At 36.8% G+C, this 17,655-nt stretch overlaps 1 protein-coding gene across 3 annotated transcripts in view; it reads left to right on the top strand.

Annotated features, from left to right (window-relative positions):
• LOC147404811 (Protein kinase superfamily protein) overlaps positions 1-17,655 on the top strand; it is a 55,676-nt gene that overhangs the window by 24,686 nt on the left and 13,335 nt on the right. The window contains exon 10 of one of the 3 annotated variants that reach the window (XM_086440892.1): positions 6,339-16,428. The exons of the other annotated variants lie outside the window; for them this stretch is intronic. The gene's annotated coding sequence lies outside the window, so the exon portion shown is untranslated. Of the gene's footprint in view, positions 1-6,338; positions 16,429-17,655 lie in introns of those variants that run through there. 3 annotated transcript variants of the gene reach the window in all.

The raw sequence follows: 17,655 nt of genomic DNA, 5'->3' as shown, positions 1-17,655 counted from the left end.
CTGTCCATGTTCTGTGGTTCAAGCATCAGACCTCTTCTGCTTTCCTTGCCTCAAATCAGTGCCACCACCTCATTAAAACACGTAACTTCCTGCTTGCCAAGAATATGAATCCTTAATCAAATCTTGGATTAAGTCTAACAAGAAAATCATAGACTCTATCTTGCTCGATGAAATCCTTTAGAACAGCGGCATCTTCAGGACACTTGGTTTTTATTACTCTATAATGATCAAGTTCTTGCCACAGAGATTTCAATTGGTTGGCATATTTAGTAACAGATTTACTCCCTTGTTTTGCTGCAATATCGTCTTCACCTTCACTTCATATACTTGAGCCGTATTTCTTGCTTTTGAGTATGTCTATTGAATCGCATCCCAAATATCCTTGGCAGTAGCTAAGAATATACATGTGTCACAAATCTCAAGAATCATAGAATTCCACAGCCATGCCATAATCATGGAATCTTCTTCATCCGATGCTTCAAAACGAGGATCTCCTGGTTTCGGCCCCGTACCTATGAGATGGTTGATCTTTCCCTTTCCCTTCAGCACGGCGCAGACAAGTTGAGACCATTTGAGGTGGTTTTTTTCATTCAGCCTATATGCTGCCTGGATATTTTGCAAATCCCCAGGTTGTTGGGATCGAACAATCTCCTCCGATTGTGCTGTAACGGTCATCTCTGCAACCTCTGACATTTTTCACGAACAATGATCTCTTGGCGATTAAGACCGATCACTCGAAATGGAAACCACCAGCAATGAAGGCTGGCAAAGGTAGAAATAAGAATGGAAACTACTCTAAGAAATTTCAGCAATGAGGGCTGAACAGAAAGTGCAATGAAGGCCTGTGTGAAGAGGTTTTTAATTCCAGAAAAGATCCTAAGGCTCTGATACCATGACACAAATTGAGAAACACTTCGTGGAAGAATTTTGTATTCATTCTTTCGAATAATACACAAATTGTTAGCTATATACATCAACCCTAGTAGCAGAAAAGGAAAACTAACTAGGTTATATCAGATCCCATGATTTATGGGATATTCTAACAGAGTAGGAAACTAACCAAATAAGCCTGATTCTAGGAATATAGATTCTAACAGAATAGCCTAATTCTAGGAATACAGATTCTAACAGAATAGGAAACTAACCAAATCAGCCTGATTCTAGGAATACAGACTGTTACAAAATTTCGTAAAATAGCTAACTATACACTTATAGAATACAAGTTATTAACATGTTTTCCCACAAACCTCAATTTGTTTGGTGCGATCATGCTGGACTGGGTTACGAGCAATGCTTATGGCAGCTTTGTTATCACAATACAACTTCATAGGATGGGGAGTCATAACCCCAAGATCTTGTAGGAGAGATCTCAACCACAAGAGTTCTGCTACACTATGAGCCATGGCTTTATACTCGGCTTCAATGCTCGATCTAGCAACAACAAACTGCTTCTTACTTCTCCACAACACAAGATTACTTCCAAGAAAGACACAATACCCATATGTAGATCGTCTGTGATCCACTGATCCAACTTACTCAACATTTGAGAAAGCTTCCAGCTTGAGGTGACCATGATTAGCAAATATAATTCCTTTCCTTGGACAAGATTTTAGGTAACACAACCTGTTCGGCTGCTGCAAGATGATGAGTTATAGGAGAGTGCATGTATTGGCTGATCACACTCACAACATAAGCAATATCTGGTCTTGTCAAAGACAAATACATCAGATGACCCACTAGTCCTTGGTACATCTCTTTATTTGGAAACAAATCTCCCCCTGCCTTACTCAGTTTGTGATTTGGATCAATAAGAGTAGAGACAGGCAGTTTCCCTGTATGCTTGAGAAGATTAAGAACGTACTTCCTCTGAGAGATAAAGATTCCCCCTTTGAATGAGCAACCTCTATTCTGAGGAAGTACTTTAGGCATCCTAGATCGTTGATCTCAAACTCTTGTGCTTGAAATGACTTCAGGCCTTGAACCTCTAGAGGAAAATTTCCAATCACCACAATGTCATCCACATACACAATAAGGGTTGTGATGAATTCACCATCCCTTTAACAAACAAGGTGTGATAGGAAAAACTTTGAGTGTATCCCATCCTTTTCATTACTTGATTGAACTTGTCAAACCATGCACGAGGAGACTACTTCAGACCATAAATAGATCCCTTAAGGCGACACACCTTGCCTTCATTGTGAGTTGATTTGGACCCTATAGGCGAGGACGTATACACTTCTTCCTTGAGATCTCCATGTAGGAAGGCATTTTTCACATCCAATTGATATATTTGTCATGACTGATTTGTTGCCAACGATAACAATACTCTGATGGAGTTTATCTTGGCCACTGAAGGAAAAGTTTCACTATAGTCTATCCCATAGGTCTATGAGTACCCTTTTGCGACAAGATGAGCCTTGTATCTATCTACAAATCCATTAGGCTTGTGTTTCAAGGTGTAGACCCATCTGCAATCGACTGCTTTTTTTATCCTTGGGAAGATCAACTAGCTCCCAAGTGTCATTCTTAAACTGAGTATCCATTTCTTACTGCATGGTACGCTTCCACTTGGGGAAGGAAAGAGCTTCTGCAATAGTAGAGGGGATAAAAACATGGGTGACAACAATAGTAAAGGCACGAAAGGATGGAGACAAAGATGCATATGACACATATTTATAGATGCGATAAGAAGTGCAACTACGTTTACTCTTGCATAGTGCAACTACGCTTACTCTTGCGTACTGCAATATGAACATCAAGACCAGTTGGAATAGGAGGTGGATGAGAGATAATACTTGACTTCGAGGAATCTGATTGGAATTGGGGTGTTATTGTGGCCATCTCCTTTCCCTTACGTCGTGCATAGACTTTATTTTGATGTGTTTGCATTGCAGGCTTACTCAACAGGAAGGTGGGAACATCAGGAATGGGCATCATGAATGGGAATAGAGAGAGGACACAACTCTGCAAACACATCATAATTCAGCTCATCATATTTCTCCCCTTGAAGAGATTTGGAAGCGGAGGACCTAAAGAAAGGAACATTCTCAAAAAAGGTGACATCCATGGAGACATATCGACGAGATGTAAGCGGATCAAAAGCTTTATACCCCTTCCGAGTTGGAGAATAATCGAAGAAAACACAATGGATAGCTTTATGATCCAACTTGGCATGACTTGAACCCAAAATGTAGACGAATCAAAGACCTCCAAACACTTTGGGAGGAACAATGAAGGGAGGTTTATAAGGATAAAGGAGCTGATATGGAATCTTAAGCCCAATAACTCGGGATGACATGCGATTAATCTAGTAGACAACTGTAAAAACACCATCTCCCCAATATCTCTTAGGCATGGTGGCATTCATGAGGAGTTCACGTGCCACTCCTAATAAGTGGCGATTCTTGTGCTCAGCGACGCTATTTTGCTGGGGAGTATGGGGACAAGTGCTCTCATGAATAATACCAAACTCAACTAGATAGTGCTCAAACTCTCCTTCAAAGTATTCAACAACTTTGTTGGACTTGAAGATCGTAATATTATTGTCATAATGATTTAACACCATTTTATGGAAGTTCTTGATAAGATTTGAAACTTCATCACGAGACCTCGATAAATACATTCACGTAGCATGTGAAAAATCATCCACAAATGTAATAAAATATTGATAGCCATTCAGAGAGACAATAGGACAAGGCCCCATGCATTAGTATGAATAATGTGAAAAGGAAACAAACTTCTTATATTACTAGGATAAAAAGAGGTTCTACAATGCTTAGATAACTGATAGACTTCACACTATAAACTCTAAAAAGAAATTAACACAAACAACTTCAGAAGCAAAACATGTAAAGACCTAAAAGAGAGGTGGCCTAAGTGAGCATGCCACATGTAGATATAGCTTTAGACGAGCTAAAAACAAAAGACTAATACGCAGAAGGGGACGAAGTGCTCAATCCAAAAAGTAGAAGCCACTAGTTTCACGCCTAGTTCAATCATCATCCTCGTGGTCGAGTCCTAAAACATACAATGAAAGGGATAAAATGTAACACTGTAGTTGAGTGTCTTCGTCAAGTTACTCACAGTTAAAAGATTGGTAGTCAATTTAAGAGCATGTAGAACTGAAGATAAGGATGGAGTGTCTAAGAGGGGGATGACTCCTTATCTAGAAATGGAAGAGAGGGAGCTATCTGCAATCCACACTTTATCCCTACCATAATATGAAGTATAGGACGAGAAAGTGATGACGTACCAGTGATCAGAGGCTCCTGAATCAATGATCCAGGAGGAAAAAGAAACATATGCAAAATTTACAGATGCCAAAATACCCATGTGAGCAAAAACTGAAGATGTAGAAGATCCTTGATCAAGACAAGCTAGAAGCATGGTTTTAAATCTCGTCTGAGATTGAGATGACTTGCTCGAGTTGTCTCGGTCTCTTACATTTGAGATACGGATTTTCATGGTGTCTTAGTGTGCACATCATCTTGCTAGATAAACGAGATGTCAGACGATATTTTGAAAATCTCGACTAAGTCAATAAAACTCAACTGAGTCAATCGGAATTTTGTAGATTTTGATTAAAATAATTAATTTTTTAGGATTTAATATTTATTATATAAATAAAACATGATTTTATCACTAAACATATTCTAATCTATTTTATTTTATTAAAAAGTTATAATTATTTTAATTTAAACATTTATTAATTGATCAATTTTGTTGAAAAGGAAAGATTTGGTAGTAATATCACTGAATATTAGGAGTTTTGTTAGTTATATTTGCTGTAAATAGAATAATTAGTCAATGCTGTAAATTAGGAAATTAGTTGGGCCAGCTAGTTGTTGAAAATGCTGATTTTGTGCTTATATTCTCTCCTATAAGGAGAACCAGTGTAAACTAGTGAGATAAGTGTGCCAATATATAAAATTTTGTTCTATGTTTTCGTCCCTTTCAAGTTCAGATGGTATCAAAGCCCCCCTAAAAAATAAAATTTCCTGTATAATTTCTTTGCTGATCGGCCATGTCTGACGTTTCCTCCAAGTCAATCCCGTCTCTCACAACCTAGCCAAGCAACTCTGTTCAGATCACCACTATTCACCTTAATGGTGACAATTATTTACGGTAGTCCCAGTCTGTTCGAATGTATATCACAGGACGGGGAAAGATCGGGTACCTGACGGGAGACAAAAAGGCACCAACACTAGAGGACTCAACGTTTGCAACCTGGGATGCCGAAAATTCAATGGTGATGACTTGGCGTGAACTCCATGGACAAGGATATTAGCTCCAACTATACATGTTACTCCACGGTCAAAGAACTTTGGGACAATGTGAATCAGATGTACTCTGATTTGGGAAATCAGTCTCAGGTCTATGAATTGACTTTGAAACTTGATGAGATTTGGCAGGGGGAAAACTCGATCACCAAGTATTTCAATTCATTGAAGTGCCTTTGGCAAGACTTAGATCTGTTCAATGATTATGAATGGAAATCCACTAAAGATGCCAATCACAACAAATGGACCGTGGAGGCTCATCACATTTACAAATTCCTTGCTAGGCTCAAAGTGGAATTTGATGAAGTACGGGGACGGATCATTGGCAGGACTCCATTTCCTCCAATTGGTGAGGTGTTTGCTAAGGTTCGAAGAGAAGAGAGTTGCAAACATGTAATGCTGGGGAAGAAGATTACTAGCGGGCCTGTTGAGAGTTTTGCCCTTGTTGTTGTCGAGGCTACTGCTAATAAAGCAGCCAATTTTCAACGAAAACCTGAAGAGTAGCCATAGGTTTGGTGCGACTACTGCAACAAACCGCGCCATACTCGAGAGACCTGCTGGAAAATCCACGAAAAATCAACGAATTGGAAGAACAAGTCTGGTGACAGAAACAGTTGTGCGGTTCCCACCTCCAATGAAGCTGAGACAAGTCCCTTCAGCAAGGAACAGATGGATCACCTTCTGAAGCTGCTGAAATCTAATTTCTCATCTGGTATTCCTAATGTTTCTCTTGCACAAATAGGTAGTGCACCTAATGCCCTTTCTTGTTGTTTAAATCCTACTTCATGGATCGTCGATTTTGGAGTCTCTAATCATATGACCAACCTTTCCAATCTTGTTAACACTTACTCGCCATGTTCTGGCCTTGAAAAAATTAGAATTGCAGATGGTAGTTTCTCACTCATTGCAGGAAAAGGTTTGATAAAATTATTCGAGAATATAGATCTTAAATCTGTTTTCCATGTCCCTAAACTAGCCTGTAACTTTTTTTCTGTGAGTAAACTAACCAAAGAATCTAATTGCCGTGTAATTTTCTGTGATTCTTACTATGAGTTTCAGGATCGGAGTTTGAGGAAGAAGATTGATAGTGCTAAGATGATAGATGGAGTTTACTACTTTGATGGTGACTTCTCTAGTAATAAAAAGGCTCAGGGTCTTAGTAGTGTCAGTTCTAATTCTGTTTATGAACAAATAATGCTTTGACACTTAAGACTAGGACATCCTAGTTTTCCATATCTTTAACATTTGTTTCGTACTTTATTTAAGGGTTTGGATTGTTTATCGTTTTATTGTGAAAGTTGTCGCTTATCTAAGAGTCCTCGTACTACTTATTTACCAAAACCTTATACTTCTTCAAAACCATTTTATTTAATACATAGTGATGTTTGGAGACCTTCAAGAGTCAATACTATCTCTAGGAAAAAATGGTTTGTTACTTTTATAGATGATCATACCCGTTTGTGTTTGGTTTATTTGATGAATGAAAAGTCTGAGGTGGAAAAACTTTTTAAAGAATTTTACACAATGGTTGAAACTCAGTTTCAAACAAAAATTAGTATTCTTCACACCGATAATGGAACTGAGTATTTTAATGAACTTTTGGGAAGTTTTTTGAAGGAAAAGGGGATACATCATCAGTCTACTTGTGTGGATACCCCTCAACAAAACGGAATTGCTGAAAGAAAAAATAAGCATTTACTTTAAGTGGCTCGTGCTTTAATGTTTTCAATGAATGTTCCAAAATATCTTTGGGGGGGAGCTGTTTTAATAGCCTCTTATCTGATTAACAGAATGCCTACACGTGTTTTAAAATATAGCACACCATTAGAATGTTTCCAAATTTTTTTTTCCGTTATCAAGGATGTACTCGGATTTACCTCTCAAGGTTTTTGGCTGCATTGCTTTTGTTTATATACCCAATAATACTCGGTCCAAACTTGATCCTTGGGCTGAAAAATGTGTTTTTATAGGGTATGCTTCTAATAAAAAGGGATATAAGTGCTATAATCCCCAAACAAGAAAATTTTATGTGAGTATGGATGTCTCTTTCTTTGAAAATAAATCCTATTTTCACAAAAATTCTCTTCAGGGGAGAATGAGATGATGGAAGAAATTTTTTATGAGGTGATGGAAGAAAATTTTTCGGATTTATCTCCAACTCCTTTATCAAATATGATTTTGGCTACTTTATCTCATTCTTCTCATCCTATTGTTATTACCAATATTCAAAGTCAGGAACAATGTGATAGAATCAATGAAAACAATGAAGGGAATCCTAGTCATATAGTACTGAACATTACCATATCTGAAACAGGGGGAGAATCACTACAACTGAGTCTAAAAAATCCCAATACTGAGCCTCTAGTTTATACTCGGGGAAGACCTTATCGAAAGAGTCAAAGTTAGTCTATTCCTCTTGGAAATGATCAATCTCGACCTTCAGGAACTGGACCTCTAGATATCATAGGTAGTTTTGTTTTCTCCTAACCAAGAACCATCAGACCTTGATATTCCTATAGCTGGTAGGAAAGGAACCCGAACTTGCACCAAATATCCCATTGCCAAATACCTTTTTATGAAAAACTCTCTCATACTCATAGGGCTTTAATCTCAAAAATCTCAACATTTGTTTGTCCCAAGAAACATTCAGGAAGCTCTTGATGATCCAAATTGGAAATTAGCAGTGATGGAAGAGATGAATGCTCTTAGAAGAAGTGGTATTTGGGAGATAGTTGATTTACCTAAAGAGAAAAGAACAGGAGGTTGCAAGTGGGTCTTTACTGTGAAATGTAAAGTTGATGGTAGCATTGAGAGGTATAAGGCAAGACTAGTAGCAAAAGGGTTCACCCAAACCTATGGGATTGATTATTAGGAAACCTTTGCTCCTGTAGCCAAAATAAAGTCAATCAGAATCTTATTATTTTTAGCTGTAAATTTCAACTGGCCATTACACCAATTTGATGTAAAAAATACTTTTTTAAATGGAGATCTTGAGGAGGAGGTCTTTATGAGTCTACCACCTGAGTTTGAGGGAAAATTGGGACCAAATAAAGTCTGTAGACTAGAAAAGTTTTTATATGGTCTCAAACAGTCCCCTAGAGCTTGGTTTGAGAGATTTGGGAGAGCTGTGAAGAGTTGTGGCTATTGTCAGAGCCAAGCTGACCATACCATGTTCTACAAATATAGTAGAGAAGGCAAGGTTGCAATCTTAATTGTCTATGTGGATGATATAATCTTGACAGGTGATGATAATGAAGAATTGGAAAGACTAAAAAAGAGACTTGCAGCTGACTTCGAGATCAAGGATTTGGGTGCATTAAAATACTTTCTTGGAATGGAGTTTGCTAGATCCAAAGAAGGTATATTTTTGAATCAATGTAAATATGTTGATTTATTTGATGAGACAGGTCTGTTAGGATGTAAACCAACCGAGACACCTATTGAGCCCAACCTTAAGCTACAACCTTCTAAAGATGAAGAAGTTCTGAATAGAGAGCAGTATCAGAAACTTGTTGGAAGACTGATCTACTTGTCACATACACGTCCAGATATAGCATTTGCAGTCAGCATGGTTAGCTAGTTCATGCATTCACCTAGACAAAAACATTTTGATGCAGTCTATAGAATTCTTAGATACCTAAAAGGGACACTTGGAAGAGGTCTACTATTCAAAAATCGTGAGCATTTGCAAGTTGAAGCCTATACTGATTCAGATTGGGTTGGGAGTGCTATTGATAGATGGTTAACTTTCGGTTATTGCACGTTTGTTGGAGGCAACCTTGTCACCTGGCGGAGTAAAAAGCAGAATGCAGTAGCAAGAAGCAGCGTAGAGATCGAGATTAGATCAGTTTCTCATGGAATTTGTGAGATGTTGATTAAGAGACTATTGGAATAGTTGAAGATCTCTAATCCGTTGCCTATGAAAGTGTATTGTGACAATAAAGCTACAATTTCGATCGCTCACAATCCAGTGCTTCATGACAGAACAAAGCACGTGGAGGTAGGCAAACTTCATCAAGGAAAAACTCGAAAACGGATTGATCTGTATGCCATACATTTCGATTACCGATCAAGTTGCAGATGTACTTACAAAGAGACTTCCTACAAGACAGTTTGACAGACTAATTGGCAAGGTGGCTATGGAGGATATCTTCAAACCAGTTTGAGGGAGAGTGTTGAAAAGGAAAGATTTGGTAGTAATATCATTGAATATTAGGAGTTTTGTTAGATATATTTGTTGTAAATAGAATAATTAGTCAATGCTGTAAATTAGGAAATTAGTTCGGCCAACTAGCTGTTGAAAATGCTGATTTTGTGCTAATCAGTTTGCTGATTTTGTGCTTATATTCTCTCCTATAAGGAGAACCAGTGTAAACTAGTGAGAGAAGTGTGCCAATACAGAAAATTTTATTCCATATGTTCGTCCCCTTATAAGTTCAGAAATTTAAACCAAGTTAAATGGATTGTCTTGTACAAGACGAATTGACTCGTTTGAGACAACTCGGTCTCGTCCATTGACGAGACGGGACATCAAACCGAGTTTTGAAACCATGGCTAGAAGACCCCTGAGTTTCTCAATCTCCTCATGAGACGTAGGAGACACATCAACCGAACTAGATGACACAGGAGTAGAAGCAGTCACTAGGTGGGCACCTCCTTTGACAGACTTCATAGGAGGTTTTTCGTGTAGATTCCAACAACGCTATTTGGAATGATTGATCTTCCCACTATGATCACATTTCCAAATCTTCTTCCCATCACTAATAAAAGAAAGTTTGCGAGGTCCACTCGGATTTCCCTTTGGTGGAAGGGAAAACACCGATACAAGAGCAGAACGATCTCTTGTAGGTGGAGGAAGCAATAGCAGCACGAGAACTTTCCTCACTTTGAATGATAGAATATACCGCAGTCAGAGAGGGAAGTTCGCTCCTTGCTTAAGAGTTGCACCCACACTATCTCATATTTTAGGTTGAGACTCACCAAGAATTCACACACACGGTCTTCCTCCAGTAATCGCCTATAAACCTGGCCATCTTTGGGAGATTCCCATTGAACAACTCAATAATGGTCTAATTCTTTCCTCTTAATACGTAGGGAAGAAAAGAAGGAAGCTAATGTCTCCCCCCTGACGTTTCCAAGAACAGAAGGTCTCGACTAATAGATGAATGCATAGAATTTAAGAGCCAAGAAATCACCAAGGAATCCCATTTCTCAAACAACACATCCTCTGAATCGGGATAAGGAAGCTTCCCATTTACGTACCCCACCTTTCCACAACCATGAATGTACCTCTTGGCTGATTGAGATCACTAACTGTGGCAATTTGAAGACAAAGGTTATCGCTGTAACTCCGAACTTGAGAATATGGTTTAAAATTTCGTTTCGTTTCGGTTTGTATCGGTCGAAATGTCTCGGATTTTCAACATCCTAGACGATACATCTATGGAATCGAAACATACATGGTTTCGGTTCCAAATGTATCATTTTCCTTGTGAATCTGATTGTTTTGGACCCTTTTCTCTGTGTATCCGACTGTCTAAAAGGATGTAGGAGAGAGAGAGAGAAAGAGAGAGAGAACATACCTGGATCGATGACATTGGAGTTCGAGGTCAGGTTTCTTCTTCTTCTAAGTTTCATTGTTTTAAAAAAAAAAAATCTCAGATTGAGATTCGAGAGAGAAAATTGATAATGTGCCTTTGACCTCACTCTCCTTTGAAAGACTTGAGCGATTTAGAGAAACTCCTTCATATTTAAGTAAATATTTGACAAACTTTGTATTTTCAAACTAATGTTATACCCCTTGACCTAGGTATCATTTGAAAGACTTAATAGGAATGTTTTGAATGTCTTGAAAATGTTTCGGTTTTTAAGAAACCCGAAAGTGACATGAAAGGAGCCAAAGGAAGCCATTTACGCTTAGAAGGCAACCAAGACAACGCAAGATACACACAAGCCGCAAAAGAAGAGCACCCAAAACAGAAAAGAGAATCAAGGCTGATCTAGTAGGGGGGCGGTAATAGTCGGGACTGTTTTCGATCTCTCTCAGTTGATTCTCCACGAAATCGAGAATAAAGAGTTTCATTGGCTTGCACAAATTGAGACTCACCAAAAACAACCAACGAAGAACACCAACAACACTTTCTTCGATACGTGCATTACAAGCAGTTGAAAAAGGGATTGGCCATTTTTTGAGGAGGAGAGCTCTTCGCTTTTCAGAAGCTTTTGTAGGAGGCTTTGATACCAAGTTGACATTGTTATAGGGATTCTTAGGAGCGGGAAGAGCAAGAGAAGAGAGATGAGAGGAGAGTAGAAAAGATGAAAAGAGGAAAAAAGAGATATCTTGTCTTATGTCCTCATCCCTTTTATAATAAAACTTTTGCAAATTTTAAGCTATTCTTTCTAATAAAGGAAATAACAAATAAACCCAGAAAACACAATAAATTAGTCATCTAGTACCTATTATTAGGTGTAGTGACTAAAAGATGTTGGTCTGAACTGATTTAATGTTTAGAAACAAAAAAATTGAGAGAAACCTATGAGAAATAAAAAATAAGAAAAAAAAATTGTTCTACTTGTAAATCAAAAAGTAAATGGAGTAGATTGATATATGGTTCATAAATTTGAATGCCCCAATCTTCAAGTAAAGAAACAAAAAAGTCTATAAATTTTACTTAAACAGAGATCTAGTAAAATAGTATAAGGATGTTTTCAAATATTAAAACAAAATCCTAAAAAGCAAAATACTAAATTACCCTTACTCAAAGATGAAAATTACAAAAATACCCTAATTTTCATAATTTTGTCTCCTTCAAATTTTCAACCCATAGAAATTTAATAAAAGACATAATAAAATTATCAAACTATCCCCTAACATTTATATTATGATCATGGGGTAATAAAAGATAAAAATAAGTCAAACAAAATAAAATAAAATTAGTCAAACAATAAAATAAAATAAATCCAAAGCATTCTAACATTATGGTCATGTGTTGGTCATTCTTTCTCATCCAACAAGTCCTCTTCTATCAAAACATAGTCTACATGCATGTTGAGTCTTCCAAAGATTTTACACATGGATTCTTCGAGTCCTCTTCATAGCTATCATTGGCCCCATGAAAACTTGTGGTTTCCTCATTTGATAATACTTACGGGCTGATGTTTGATGTCCCTATCAACTCCTCCCACGTAAGAGAATTTTGCTTCTAGCAAAATAAACCATGATAGCACTCCAAGAGATTTAGGTCAATCTTTTGTAGCTCTGTCTCTATATTCCAAGTGCAATTTGAAACTGACATGTTCTCCACTTAACAAGATGGTCCACTGGTTAGTAGCATTTTGTGTCTGAAACAAACACATTGGATCTCAAAAATGGCTGTAGATGCTAAAAAAGGAGTGTGATTCAAGTTTAAGATGGAAGTTGGGAATAAGTGAGGCCAAAGTAAAGACTAAAGAAGTAGATAACCCAAGTTTTTGTTCAAATCTCTATATAGCGATTTGGACAGAATAAAAAGCAATTCAAACTACATTTTTGTAATTTCAATCTTTTCTTTTACATGTAATCCCCTTGTGCATTTATAAATATGGGGGTCTTATAATGGAGGGCTCTTTTGGTTAATTAAGTGTCCAAACTCTAGCATTTGTTGGATCCTAGAAAATAACTTGATCGTGTTACCACATTCAAATATGAGGGACAAGCTGAATAATTTGATTGATGAAACAGGTTGGTGAGATTTTTTTTTTGATACCTAGTCACGCCACATAATTTTGCTTTAGATTACATACTGTTATATATAATCAGGTTGCTAAGGGAAAAAAGTTTTGGCTTCTGTAGAACGGATGAAAACTCATCACACTTCAATCATTTGCAAGGGTGAAGGTGGCAAAGAAAATATTTCCATGGTTGTAGAAACTAGACAAAAGAAGTAGGAAAGGGAGGAAAGGAGAAAGGGAATGTTATAATAAATGAAGAGAAAGAGAATGGTTTGACTTTAGGGAATGATGGGAAAAGAATTACCAAGCAAGTAGGGGAGCCGAATGTTAGAGTCTTTGGGAAGTAGAAAGTGATTGAGAAGAAAGATGACTCAAATATTGCTAAGTAGTTAGCCAAGATGAGTTAAAGGAAGTATCAAATGGTTGAAGATAGCAATTAGGCCTTGACTTCTCAATCGTTGTTCGATCTAGTGGCCCACTTATGTAAAATACAAGCCGTGGTTTTAGTATTTGATGTCTTACAATTTTTTTAGGAACAAGACTAGTTCTAGAGAGTTTTGGCTGAAGCTTTGTATAAGAATAATGATGGGACTATCGTTGTCCTTCCCATAAAAATTAATATAAATGTAACTTTCCTTGATTTACAGGGCAAGTAAGGGATTGAACCAAAGAAAAAAGGGGTAGAATCAAGCTAAGATTACAAAATTAATCTAAGCCAACTAATAAATCTGTTTTTGTATTTTTGAATTTACCAGAAGAAAATAAAAGTTGCTGGAAAGGTAAACTAATAGAAATGACATTAAAGCAAAAACTATAGAGGGAAATATTATTAGAAAGGAATCTACTTAGAGCAAATTACTAAATCACAATCTAACTTCTAACCTTTTTGATAACTCAATCATAAAGGCTTGGTGTTAGATCCTTAGATCGGAAGATTTAGCAAATAAAATCAAATTAAAGAACACTAGAGTAGAATTCCTTCACTTTCTAATATGTGAATCTCTTACTACCAAATATCTAGATTAAGCATAATATATCTTGATCTTATATAAGTTTGAAGCATCTAGGTTAAGCATAAAAGGTGTAAGAATTCATCTCTAGCCTTAATCCATAGGAGTGGACAATCTTTGAAGAGAATTCATAAACATTAAAGGAAATTAAGAGGTAAATAAACTAAATACAACTAGGTAATCTTGCTCTAGGCTTCTCCACTCTCCAATGGAGGGGAGATTAGTCTAAGGTCATTGCAAGTGATAGAGAAAGATAGATGAAGAAGAACAAGCCTTGCTTCATTAGATAAAGATAATTACAATCTCTTCAAGGCTAGAAAATAAAAAATACAAAAGAAAATGCCAAAGGCCTTAGGTTAAAGGAAGAAAGGCAAGAAGCCAAGAGGGACCCTAGAAGGGGGCCCAAGAAGGTGCCCAAGAAAGAGCCATTTCTACATTGAGAAATGCTCTATTTATAGAAATTTTAGGTTCTGGGAGGATCCATTCTTAGCCGCCTTAGTTATTGTGGATAAGATCACGTGTGAAGCACACTCGCACAATTTTAGGGCGCTCCAACCGAGGTCCACCACACCCCCCAAGTTACTCAATGCACCGTTGTCACGCCCCAAAATCCCAACACGAATCCCTATGATTCATCAATCAGAATCTTGAGGTGTGAGGTAATCAATCACACAACTTAATAGAACATTCACAAATAATAATATTTATGAAAAGAAAATATACGCAGCGGAATAAACATTTGACTAATATCTATACGAGAGTCTAGAGTAAGCGAAAGAAATCGACAAACACTGATATAAGTCGAGATCCTAAATATCATAATTCATCAGGTTACAAAAATTTCTAAACTAACATATTTCTTATCTACAAACAAAAACCACTAGGATTCCCTACTAATCGTCTAAGACACGGTGGTGGCAAGACATCAATTTGTTCTTCCTCGAGGACTTCCTCAAAAGACTCCTCAAAGAACGGCTCTTCAATAGCTGAATAATCTGAAAGTGGAAGGATAGGGTGAGTAACAGGGGAATGTTACTCAGCAGGATGAACGCCGTTCTAACAGCGAGTCATACATGCACGAGTAATCATCAGAACAATTAAATAATGCAAGTTTTCATAATGTAACATACGATAAATGTTTAAGCATACTCAGTAAACAGTTATAATAACTTTCAATCTATCATTTTCAATCATTTACAGTAACATATGCATCTTTTAAATGAAAACATCTATCAATCATTACAAAATAAGAAAAAGATACATAATAAGAACACGGCGGTGTAATCGATAAGAGAGCAGAGGAACACGCCGATATAACCGCCTCGGCTATGGCAATACGATATTCCAAACTTAACCTCCGATGTGGAATCCCATCGTTATAATCTGATTTTGTGGCCGGTCTAGCATACCACGGTTGGATGACCATTTATCCGGCTCAGACTGGCCGTTGACCAAGAACTCAATACTGAGTTCAACTAACGGTGAGGTCGACCGTTTGACGACTACAGACTAATAGTGATCACTAACTAGCCCAGGAAACCCCTCGCGTCGAAGCCTATCAAGAGGCAATGCATGTGAACCCCGCCTAGCCCTACACTATACAGAGACCGCCTTTACACACAACGTTCCCCAGGAAATAAGTAGGAGAAATTCCCGGATTTCATAAGCTGTAATATGCTCTAAGGTATCCCATACTACCGAAGAGCATATGACATCTAGTGTTATCCTAGATTGACTCGCCGCTTCCAGATACACAGCAACGCGTCACTCTTTATGGGTTTTCTACAAACCTTTACTGGTAAACAAAATAATTTATTTTGTATATAATATATCATTTCTTTTAATCGAAAATACAAACAAAATTTGGTAGTGCCCTCCAGTGACAGTTATCTGTCATTTCCATCCATCAACCATCTCATCCCTCTATCTATCTATCACGTTTTACGTGGCATGGCCACTACGTAGAACTGGAAGCACTGTCCCATCAATCAGTCGAGAACATACGTTCTCTCTATCCATCCATCAATTAAATCGATCAATCTATCATCTAATTTCCTACATATCTATTAAAGTAATTTTACTTTTAAATTAATTCGAAATCCATAAAGCATCAACCAATTCCATTCGATGGTTTTGGTTGAGTCTAGAGACTCGAAAACAAAGATAAAACCATAAGACATAAAAGCTGAAAATCTATGAAAATTTAACTAAGTGTTAAAAAATAATTTTTTAAAGTCGAAATTGAAAACGAACTATTTATTTATTTATTAAAGAACTTAAAGTAATACTTAATTGTTTTTAATGAAATAAATGTAGGAAATGGGTATACATACTATATGGAAGCAATACAAAACAAATTAGAACCAAACTCAACATTCGGATACTTTTCCGAATTGCTGATTTTTCATCGAAACTCGTCCAAAATCAATCCAAATATTATACCAACTATAAAATGCTTATAGTACATCAAATGAACTAAAATCAATCATAAATAAGCATGCAAACATGATTCAAATCATTCAACTATGTATAAACTTAATGAAACGATCGATTTATCAACAATCATATGGATTTTCTATGAAATTATCGCAAAACTAGAAGGTAGAAGGGAAGGCAACCTACTTTAAGCTATTTTCAACGGTTGAACGGAGTTTAAAATTGTCTCCGGCCAATCTCCAAATTTTTCTTCAGGCGAAAATCGGATTTCTTTGCTTCCACGCGTAACCCTCGGCGAGAGGACCAACTTTCCTTCTTGCGCCTAAGCTCGGATCGTTCTCGTTTAGTGTAGATCTGAGTTTCAAATATTGAAGGAAAAGGGTTGAGATTTGTTTGGAGAGAAGAATAAGAAAAATCTGATTTTTCTATAGAATTTAGATATTTATATCACTTAAGTTGGGACATACTTGTCATTTTGGGAATTATTTTTTCCGAATGCCGAATTGGACAAACTTATACTCTATTTCGGGTGATTTTTCGACACGAATCTAATAGTATTATCGGTTTCCTCAAATTACGTCTCTAAGGTGTCGTTTACCTATTGGAAAAATATCTAATGCGAAACTCGAGGATTTGATAACTTTTTCAATCGACTTTAGATTTCGGCGTGCTTACAAGCTAAAGTATGTTTCTCGATCCTTCTAAATCTATTGGTGAAGTTAATTTTCCTCAATTATTAAAAATTAAGATACCATACTTTTAAATTAATGCACGGATCTAAAATTCTTTCCTTGAGATACATTTTAGGATTTTCAAGTCATTACAACCGTGGTTGGTTTGAAACTTTTGGCCTTGAAATTTGGCCAGGATGCTTGATTGGTACTCTAGATTGAAATGCAATGTCTATTTTTTTATTTCGGGGCCCAATTTGATGGTTTGATATTTGATCTGCAGAATGAACGCACGTAATTAGAATTTTTTGACAAATATAATTATTTATGCATAATTAAGCCTAATTAGTATGGAAGAACATGCAACATGATATTTCGAGGCTTAACATGATTATTTACTTAATATAGAGAAATAGGGACAAAAATCAAGATAAATGCTAAGAAAAAGTGTAGATAAATCAGTGTTTTGAGACACTGATCAAGTAATGGAGTAGAAACCTTATTTACTAAGGAAGTTCTACAATTGAGTCCTCCAAGGGAAGTTCTATT

The sequence above is a fragment of the Akebia trifoliata genome, chromosome 4, assembly GCF_017979445.1.
Source record: "Akebia trifoliata isolate Shusen 1 chromosome 4, ASM1797944v1, whole genome shotgun sequence".
Taxonomy (NCBI): domain Eukaryota; kingdom Viridiplantae; phylum Streptophyta; class Magnoliopsida; order Ranunculales; family Lardizabalaceae; genus Akebia; species Akebia trifoliata.
The sequence above is the reverse complement of the archived record's forward strand: the minus strand, read 5'-3'. Positions and strand labels throughout refer to the sequence as shown.